Source organism: Helianthus annuus, chromosome 9 (assembly GCF_002127325.2).
Source record: "Helianthus annuus cultivar XRQ/B chromosome 9, HanXRQr2.0-SUNRISE, whole genome shotgun sequence".
In the NCBI taxonomy this organism is placed as follows: domain Eukaryota; kingdom Viridiplantae; phylum Streptophyta; class Magnoliopsida; order Asterales; family Asteraceae; genus Helianthus; species Helianthus annuus.
Window position 1 is genome coordinate 45,278,639 of NC_035441.2, and position 10,003 is coordinate 45,288,641.

Below are 10,003 nucleotides of genomic sequence, written 5' to 3' on the forward strand. Positions count from 1 at the left end.
AACCCTAAATCTTAAGTTGAGGCGGGCCGCGTATGACCTCACCTCAACCTAAGGCGGGCCGCATTAATATGTAAATGGACTCCGCTGAAATCTTTAGTTCATGCGGGCCGCATATGATCTCGTTTAAGTTTACGCGGGCCGCGAGTGTCCCAAATGGTGGCACAGTTCTGAGCTGACACGTGTCAGCATCGTGTCGAACCTAGTAGATGACCGGACCAAGCTATATGTAACACCCCGAAAACGGGTTTGGTAATCAAACCACGTTAACACTACACGACGGGTAAAATACAGTAAGTGATAAAACTTACCCGGTAAATTGTAGTATTTAAATAAATAAATCTAATATATATATATATATATATATATATATATTAAAAGGATGAGAAATACTTTGAGAAAGCAAAGTATATAAAAAGGACCGAGATTTAACGGGACTTAAAATAAAACGGGTTGTGAACAAGATAAAGTAACTAGGAAATAAATAACTTAGTACAAGTCTTGTAATTAAATGAAAGAAGTTAGTTTGATGTGAAAATAGTCTAAAAATATAAACTAAAGGGGCTGATTATGTATAAGTGGCCAAACTAGACTTTTATAAAAAAAAAAAAAAAAAAAAAGAAATCAAACACACACACATCAGTGTGTGCGTGGGGAACGACCAGAGCAGGAAGAAAAAGGGTAAAACCCTAAACTCCACAAAATCTTCTAATTGAAGGTGCAATTGAAGACCAAACTCGGATTTGAATACATATAAACGATCACCGAGCTAAGGGGATCGTAAGGTATGTCGAAATTTATAGTTTGGTGATATTTTGAGTTTGTGATAATCATGCATGAATGAAATTTTAGTGTGAATGATTGAATGTTATAGTGAAATTGACACTAGTATAAGTCTAGGAACGAACCCTAGATATGAAATTGGTAATTAAATGTCATAAACAAGTGATTGAAGGATTAACCTTGTAAGTGGTAAATGGGTTTTATGAAAATATGATGAACACTTGAAAAGTGATGGTAAATCTGAGAAAAATTGATGTTACTATGCAAGATTTGATATTGTTCATGAGTGCTAGACATAAGGGTTTGATTTAATGATTGAAACTTGGTTAAAAATATTAGCCATGAACTAAATAGAAGAGGTATAAAAATCATGCCCATAAGGTGCTCGTTAGAATGCCCAAGTGAATCGTGTTGTCTATACTAGTTTGTATGTAGAGCTTGATTTGATGATTTCATGAGTAGTGAGTTTATGACAAATCTTGATTTGTATGAAATTAAACATGATGGTGTATGAGAATCACCAAAATATGTTAATTTTAGTTCTAGTTCTTAAATTGACAAAGATAAATTTGAGAAGATGATAAAATTAGGATTCATATGATGACTTCTTGAAATGGATGAGGTTTTTGACATCTCTTAGCCTACAATCACTATGTTATAGGTTTCTAACCATTACCAAGAGTTTAATAAGGGTTTTAGCTATGGAAATGGGTTGCATTTGATGGTTTGGGTCGAATTTAAAAGGACCCTAAACATGATTTCCGCAGCTTTTTATATGGATTTTTACTAATCTTAAAAAAATCATATAAAATCAACCGTTTATCCGTTTCGGGTGTTCCATACCTTTTCGGAAAGCTTATGAAGTAAATTTTTACTGTTTTCAATCATAAGAAACAAATGTGGTTGTTAAATAGGTCAAAAAGGCGAATTAAAACTGCTGTTGAGAACTTGAAAGCTGTTAAAAAAAAAATGAAAAATATAGTTGCTGAGCTGATTTTATAAAAATCATATAAAATCATAGAAAATTCGTTAGAAGGTGTACCTTATATGTTTGCGAAGGTATTGGAGTGTTCTACGATCCATCTTTGAACATGTTGATCTAATTCAGATTTTAAACGGGTCAAAATGGTCAATCACAGCAGCTAAATAGAAAATCGCTGCACATAAATAATGTTTTTATTAACCAAGAAAAAGACATAGGATTGTATATACTTGCTTTAGGCATGAAGTATTGATTGTTGGGAACAAATGGCACTTTATGTGACATGCTTAAAGTGTTTAAAATCACTTACTAACTAGTTGTATAAGTAACTTCACTAACGGGTCAAACGGTTAGTGAATGAAAAGAATTATGGTATGAAACTAATTGTTGAATATATGGCATGTTTTGATTGATAAGTGTGTAAAAAAAAAAGGGGGTCCATAGGGTGTTGGCCATTATATAGGATGACCAATCTAACCATCTTATGGATGTTATGATATAGTTGACTCTAAACAAGCTAGGTGGGAGCTTGGAAAGGAACGGGTCAAACGGATCATGGATGCGAAGAATGTTTGCGCGAACGCGAGGTAAGTAAAGCTTACACCCATTTGTAGTAAACGTATGTATTTTATAGATGATAAATGTGACAACCGATTACATTCGAAATTGAAGTTCCGACACTAAGCAATATGAGTCGGAACGAATAAAAATGATCAAAACCATGGTTAATGGTAAAATGGACAAAAGGGTAATTTAGTCGTGAATCGACTAAGAATTTATAAGATTTCTTTAAGGTTACCTTATAGCGAAACTAGTAATGGGAAAAAGGGTAAATTAGTCACATGTTGACTATATGTAAGTTGGGATTAAAAAGGATACCCATGGTGTAAGCCATAACGAGTTAGATACGTAAGAAGAATGATCTTGTAGTTAAAACTTGAAATGGGTCGGATGTGTGAATGGGATATTAAAAGCCATGATTTGACATAAGTATAAATGTTTGGTCATAAATACCAAATGGGTCAAATGGTGGTGATGACACTATTTGACAATATCGACTAATGTTTGGTTGTTAAGTTAAATGTTCGCAGGAGTGAACGGGAAGTGGATTATTGCGTTGCTATAAAGTAGCGGCTAATAAAAGAAAGGTACAAAACGGGTCTATATGTTGACTCGAGCCAGGTACGCATTAATTAGATCATGGCGATATGCGTAGTTGAATTTTAGAATATAAGTTACTATGAAATATAGCGATGATATCGCTACATTGAATATTTGGTCAAAAGATGGTTAGAACTCGTTGGTAGTCGTCAAAAAGGAAGGAATTCCGTAGACGAGCCAAACGGGTCGAATAATCAGGTAAGGCATGGTTATTGTTTCGGATATTTTGAATATTTTATAACATATTAGAAATATGAGGTTTTAACGAATTAGTATCATAAAAAAACTGAAAACCGAGAGTTGGGTCTTGGAGTAATGATCAAACAAAACAAAACCTGGCATTCCAGGTACTACCGTAAATTACGGTAGAACCGTAAATTACGGTGGTTGTGATATGGTTTACGGAGCAGATCTCCTGGTTTACGGTGACCAGACACTTCCAGGTCTCACCGTAAATTACGGTGATACCGTAATTTACGGTGGATTCAGAATCACTTTTTATATTTTTGTTATTTCTAATGTGGCATTAAGCCTTGGGATTATATTATTATATAACAACGTCAAAACTAATGATTTTAACGGTTTTGATCATAGGTGAATGCCAAGAGTGCCCGGATGAAGATCAAGCTCGATGAGGAACCGAACACAATAAAATCTAACACTCGGGATTAAAGCTTCCGCACGGCGTTACGCCATATCTTTTAAACAACGAACTTATCTATATTATGTTGAAAACTTTTAAGTTGTAAAAGTTTTAGATTACTTGTATTTTCTAAGAATACTTAATCGAAATTTCATGTTTATTTTCGTTATTTATACGAAAACTTTAAAAATTATAACATGGGTGTTACAAGTTGGTAATCAGAGCTCATGGTTAAAGAGTGAGGTGTGTTCGGTTCGAGGCTTGATCGTAAATCCGGTAAGTACATGTATGTTAATGGTTTAGTGTGCTAAAGTGTTGTAAACAACACATAGGGTTATCGTGTGATACACGTTACCCTAATTAAAATGATTGATATAGTTAATGAAAATACGCGCGTTGGCGCGTATAGAAAAAGCCTTGTATTATAATACGGGTGATTATTAAAGTTGATATAATTAACTCTTGTAAATGTTTCAGTTGAAGGACACTCGCATCTAAAGATAGCGGAAGTCTAACAAATTGTTGACTTGACGAAGGGACGGTCCAAAGTACGACAAGTAGAACATGCTCACCAAGGACCTAAATCGCGTAACGATCGCGAACAAGGCTAACGGCAAGAGAAGCCTGACAGGGCAAGCATTACCAGGTGCACATTTTTATAATTTAGTTGCACGAATAGAAATATGCAACAAATACATAGAAACTGATAGTTGCATATGTAAATAGAAAAACTTGGAAAAACCTGAATAGAATACCTATTCGGGATATTGTTTCCAAGAGAAATGAATAGAGGTGTTACTTACATGGGGCGTGACGTGAAAATTATAAAAAGGTCATGTATGTCATGTATTGATCGCCTACTCTGGCCAAGTAGGTAGTGAACACATGATACCATGAACTTTTCATAATGGACATGCTTACATCCGATGTAATAAGGACGGGGTAAGTGGGACAAATTAAAGGTACCCAAATGAATCAAATAAGCAAAATATGTGATCACAATGTAAACGCACAGCCGAGTGACGGAAGCGTATTACATTAAGATAATGAGCCTGAGTGAAGGGACAAAGAAACACGTAAGATAATCAGACATGTATTGGGAAGGGGTGTACTTACACTCGAACCCGGAAAATGCAAACATGTAAAATGATGTAGACATGTATTGGGAAGGGGTGTACTTACACTCGAACCCGGAAAATGCAAACATGTAAAATGATGTAGACATGTATTGGGAAGGGGTGTACTTACACTCGAACCCGGAAAATGCAAACATGTAAAATGATGTAGACATGTATTGGGAAGGGGTGTACTTACACTCGAACCCGGAAAATGCAAACATGTAAAATGATGTAGACATGTATTGGGAAGGGGTGTACTTACACTCGAACCCGAAGAATACAAATATGACTCTTAACGGGCCGATTTTGTAAAACACCAAATTTGAGAACGAAGTAGGAATATAAAAGTGAAACGAAGTCATAATACATACCGTAAGGGTTGCAATAATAACGACTTCGGTAAAACACCCGGTTGGTGGGTAAGGATTTAAACACATGCGTAGACTGAGAAACAGGAACGCGAAATAGAAAGTCAAAAGACTCGGAATATGAGTCATGACTAAAAGATGATAAGAATTTTCGCAAACATAAATTTTGGTAATTACGTTCAACCATTTCAAAGTTGGATGGGTCAAATAAAGAACGAAGTCTGACATTCATGGGTGATGAAAATTCACCTAAAATGAGTCAAACGAGTCAATTAAGGAAAATGGAGGGGCCAAAAAGGACCTACGGGTCAATAGTGTAAAGCAAGGGAACAAGTTATGATTCCCCGCGTAAAATGAAAACGGAAAAGAATAAATTATGGATTGTCAATTTCCATAATATGAGTAATTGACATAGTTAAAAAGGAAAAACGTTAAACTAAAATTTAGTTTTAGTAAGAAACAATGTTTTAACAAACATGAATACTATAGACGAATTTGGAAATAACAAATATCAAAGAGTATGAGTCTTAACATCGATAGGTGCAAGACGATATATTCGAAAAGTGGTATTTTTGAAAATGAAAGGTTGATATAAGTTAAACATGACGTGACACGATCATGGTCAAGAAATGCAATGTGAGGTGTAATCACATTCTCACCAAGCGAGTGGCAAAAAGAAACCGGACTAATAAGTCTAGTTAGCGAAACCGGTTAAGGTCAGCAATTTAAGTTAAGAAATTTGGTTTGCTTGTAAGCAGTAAATTCGGTATGACTGAACCGAATAAATAAATTTGAAAACAAAGAAAATTGTTGCTAAAAGTGAAATATTTCACTAAAGACCTTTAAACGCGTCAAAGTAACGGATTCACAAGGAATTCGATAGGATATAAAAGCGAGGAATATCGCTAAGTAACTAAACTAGTGGAAATAACGAGATCACGTTATTCCGAGTTGCACTGTGTTGTATGAGATACGTAGACAAAAAAAAATAACCAAAAAGATGTTACCATACTTTTCTGGTAATACTAATAATTGGATAAAAGTATAAATAATGATTAGAAGAATTCTCAGCTCAAATACATTGAGTTTAAACTCAATGAATTATGTAAGAAAAGGTTTCGAGGACGAAACCTCTTTAAGGGGGGTAGACTTGTAACACCCCGAAAACGGGTTTGGTAATCAAACCACGTTAACACTACACGACGGGTAAAATACAGTAAGTGATAAAACTTACCCGGTAAATTGTAGTATTTAAATAAATAAATCTAATATATATATATATATATATTAAAAGGATGAGAAATACTTTGAGAAAGCAAAGTATATAAAAAGGACCGAGATTTAACGGGACTTAAAATAAAACGGGTTGTGAACAAGATAAAGTAACTAGGAAATAAATAACTTAGTACAAGTCTTGTAATTAAATGAAAGAAGTTAGTTTGATGTGAAAATAGTCTAAAAATATAAACTAAAGGGGCTGATTATGTATAAGTGGCCAAACTAGACTTTTATAAAAAAAAAAAAAAAAAGAAATCAAACACACACACATCAGTGTGTGCGTGGGGAACGACCAGAGCAGGAAGAAAAAGGGTAAAACCCTAAACTCCACAAAATCTTCTAATTGAAGGTGCAATTGAAGACCAAACTCGGATTTGAATACATATAAACGATCACCGAGCTAAGGGGATCGTAAGGTATGTCGAAATTTATAGTTTGGTGATATTTTGAGTTTGTGATAATCATGCATGAATGAAATTTTAGTGTGAATGATTGAATGTTATAGTGAAATTGACACTAGTATAAGTCTAGGAACGAACCCTAGATATGAAATTGGTAATTAAATGTCATAAACAAGTGATTGAAGGATTAACCTTGTAAGTGGTAAATGGGTTTTATGAAAATATGATGAACACTTGAAAAGTGATGGTAAATCTGAGAAAAATTGATGTTACTATGCAAGATTTGATATTGTTCATGAGTGCTAGACATAAGGGTTTGATTTAATGATTGAAACTTGGTTAAAAATATTAGCCATGAACTAAATAGAAGAGGTATAAAAATCATGCCCATAAGGTGCTCGTTAGAATGCCCAAGTGAATCGTGTTGTCTACTAGTTTGTATGTAGAGCTTGATTTGATGATTTCATGAGTAGTGAGTTTATGACAAATCTTGATTTGTATGAAATTAAACATGATGGTGTATGAGAATCACCAAAATATGTTAATTTTAGTTCTAGTTCTTAAATTGACAAAGATAAATTTGAGAAGATGATAAAATTAGGATTCATATGATGACTTCTTGAAATGGATGAGGTTTTTGACATCTCTTAGCCTACAATCACTATGTTATAGGTTTCTAACCATTACCAAGAGTTTAATAAGGGTTTTAGCTATGGAAATGGGTTGCATTTGATGGTTTGGGTCGAATTTAAAAGGACCCTAAACATGATTTCCGCAGCTTTTTATATGGATTTTTACTAATCTTAAAAAAATCATATAAAATCAACCGTTTATCCGTTTCGGGTGTTCCATACCTTTTCGGAAAGCTTATGAAGTAAATTTTTACTGTTTTCAATCATAAGAAACAAATGTGGTTGTTAAATAGGTCAAAAAGGCGAATTAAAACTGCTGTTGAGAACTTGAAAGCTGTTAAAAAAAAAATGAAAAATATAGTTGCTGAGCTGATTTTATAAAAATCATATAAAATCATAGAAAATTCGTTAGAAGGTGTACCTTATATGTTTGCGAAGGTATTGGAGTGTTCTACGATCCATCTTTGAACATGTTGATCTAATTCAGATTTTAAACGGGTCAAAATGGTCAATCACAGCAGCTAAATAGAAAATCGCTGCACATAAATAATGTTTTTATTAACCAAGAAAAAGACATAGGATTGTATATACTTGCTTTAGGCATGAAGTATTGATTGTTGGGAACAAATGGCACTTTATGTGACATGCTTAAAGTGTTTAAAATCACTTACTAACTAGTTGTATAAGTAACTTCACTAACGGGTCAAACGGTTAGTGAATGAAAAGAATTATGGTATGAAACTAATTGTTGAATATATGGCATGTTTTGATTGATAAGTGTGTAAAAAAAAAGGGGGTCCATAGGGTGTTGGCCATTATATAGGATGACCAATCTAACCATCTTATGGATGTTATGATATAGTTGACTCTAAACAAGCTAGGTGGGAGCTTGGAAAGGAACGGGTCAAACGGATCATGGATGCGAAGAATGTTTGCGCGAACGCGAGGTAAGTAAAGCTTACACCCATTTGTAGTAAACGTATGTATTTTATAGATGATAAATGTGACAACCGATTACATTCGAAATTGAAGTTCCGACACTAAGCAATATGAGTCGGAACGAATAAAAATGATCAAAACCATGGTTAATGGTAAAATGGACAAAAGGGTAATTTAGTCGTGAATCGACTAAGAATTTATAAGATTTCTTTAAGGTTACCTTATAGCGAAACTAGTAATGGGAAAAAGGGTAAATTAGTCACATGTTGACTATATGTAAGTTGGGATTAAAAAGGATACCCATGGTGTAAGCCATAACGAGTTAGATACGTAAGAAGAATGATCTTGTAGTTAAAACTTGAAATGGGTCGGATGTGTGAATGGGATATTAAAAGCCATGATTTGACATAAGTATAAATGTTTGGTCATAAATACCAAATGGGTCAAATGGTGGTGATGACACTATTTGACAATATCGACTAATGTTTGGTTGTTAAGTTAAATGTTCGCAGGAGTGAACGGGAAGTGGATTATTGCGTTGCTATAAAGTAGCGGCTAATAAAAGAAAGGTACAAAACGGGTCTATATGTTGACTCGAGCCAGGTACGCATTAATTAGATCATGGCGATATGCGTAGTTGAATTTTAGAATATAAGTTACTATGAAATATAGCGATGATATCGCTACATTGAATATTTGGTCAAAAGATGGTTAGAACTCGTTGGTAGTCGTCAAAAAGGAAGGAATTCCGTAGACGAGCCAAACGGGTCGAATAATCAGGTAAGGCATGGTTATTGTTTCGGATATTTTGAATATTTTATAACATATTAGAAATATGAGGTTTTAACGAATTAGTATCATAAAAAAACTGAAAACCGAGAGTTGGGTCTTGGAGTAATGATCAAACAAAACAAAACCTGGCATTCCAGGTACTACCGTAAATTACGGTAGAACCGTAAATTACGGTGGTTGTGATATGGTTTACGGAGCAGATCTCCTGGTTTACGGTGACCAGACACTTCCAGGTCTCACCGTAAATTACGGTGATACCGTAATTTACGGTGGATTCAGAATCACTTTTTATATTTTTGTTATTTCTAATGTGGCATTAAGCCTTGGGATTATATTATTATATAACAACGTCAAAACTAATGATTTTAACGGTTTTGATCATAGGTGAATGCCAAGAGTGCCCGGATGAAGATCAAGCTCGATGAGGAACCGAACACAATAAAATCTAACACTCGGGATTAAAGCTTCCGCACGGCGTTACGCCATATCTTTTAAACAACGAACTTATCTATATTATGTTGAAAACTTTTAAGTTGTAAAAGTTTTAGATTACTTGTATTTTCTAAGAATACTTAATCGAAATTTCATGTTTATTTTCGTTATTTATACGAAAACTTTAAAAATTATAACATGGGTGTTACACTATACCTTGACCGCATGTTGACGCGGGCCGCGTAAGGCTTAGCCTTACTTTACGCGGGCCGCCTGGAAGTCCGATTTCAGCACTATAAATAGAACGCAACGGGCCTTCAGTCTGCTCGTTCAATTTCTTTCTTTCTTTCTAAATTTCTGTAGTAGTGTTATTATACCCGGGCATTATACCCCCTAAAATAGCGAGGTTCTGCTACGATGTAAGTATTATAACCCCTGGAGACGTATTAGATACGCTGCCCGATTGATCTAGGGTTC

The 10,003-nt window shown here is 34.5% G+C and overlaps 1 long non-coding RNA gene across 9 annotated transcripts; it reads left to right on the top strand.

Annotated features, from left to right (window-relative positions):
* The first annotated feature begins 623 nt into the window (after nt 1–623).
* Nucleotides 624–9,720, top strand: LOC110877537. 9 transcript variants are annotated; one of them, XR_002557094.2, is made up of 6 exons: nt 626–782; nt 2,265–2,349; nt 2,854–2,944; nt 3,518–4,212; nt 8,226–8,310; nt 8,815–9,720. It is a non-coding gene; the product is annotated as an uncharacterized LOC110877537 (long non-coding RNA). The 9 variants fall into 9 exon arrangements; XR_002557093.2 differs by having other exon boundaries at nt 633–782; nt 2,840–2,944; XR_004866416.1 differs by having other exon boundaries at nt 624–782; nt 2,265–4,212; nt 8,801–8,905; nt 9,479–9,720.
* The last annotated feature ends 283 nt before the right edge of the window (nt 9,721–10,003 follow it).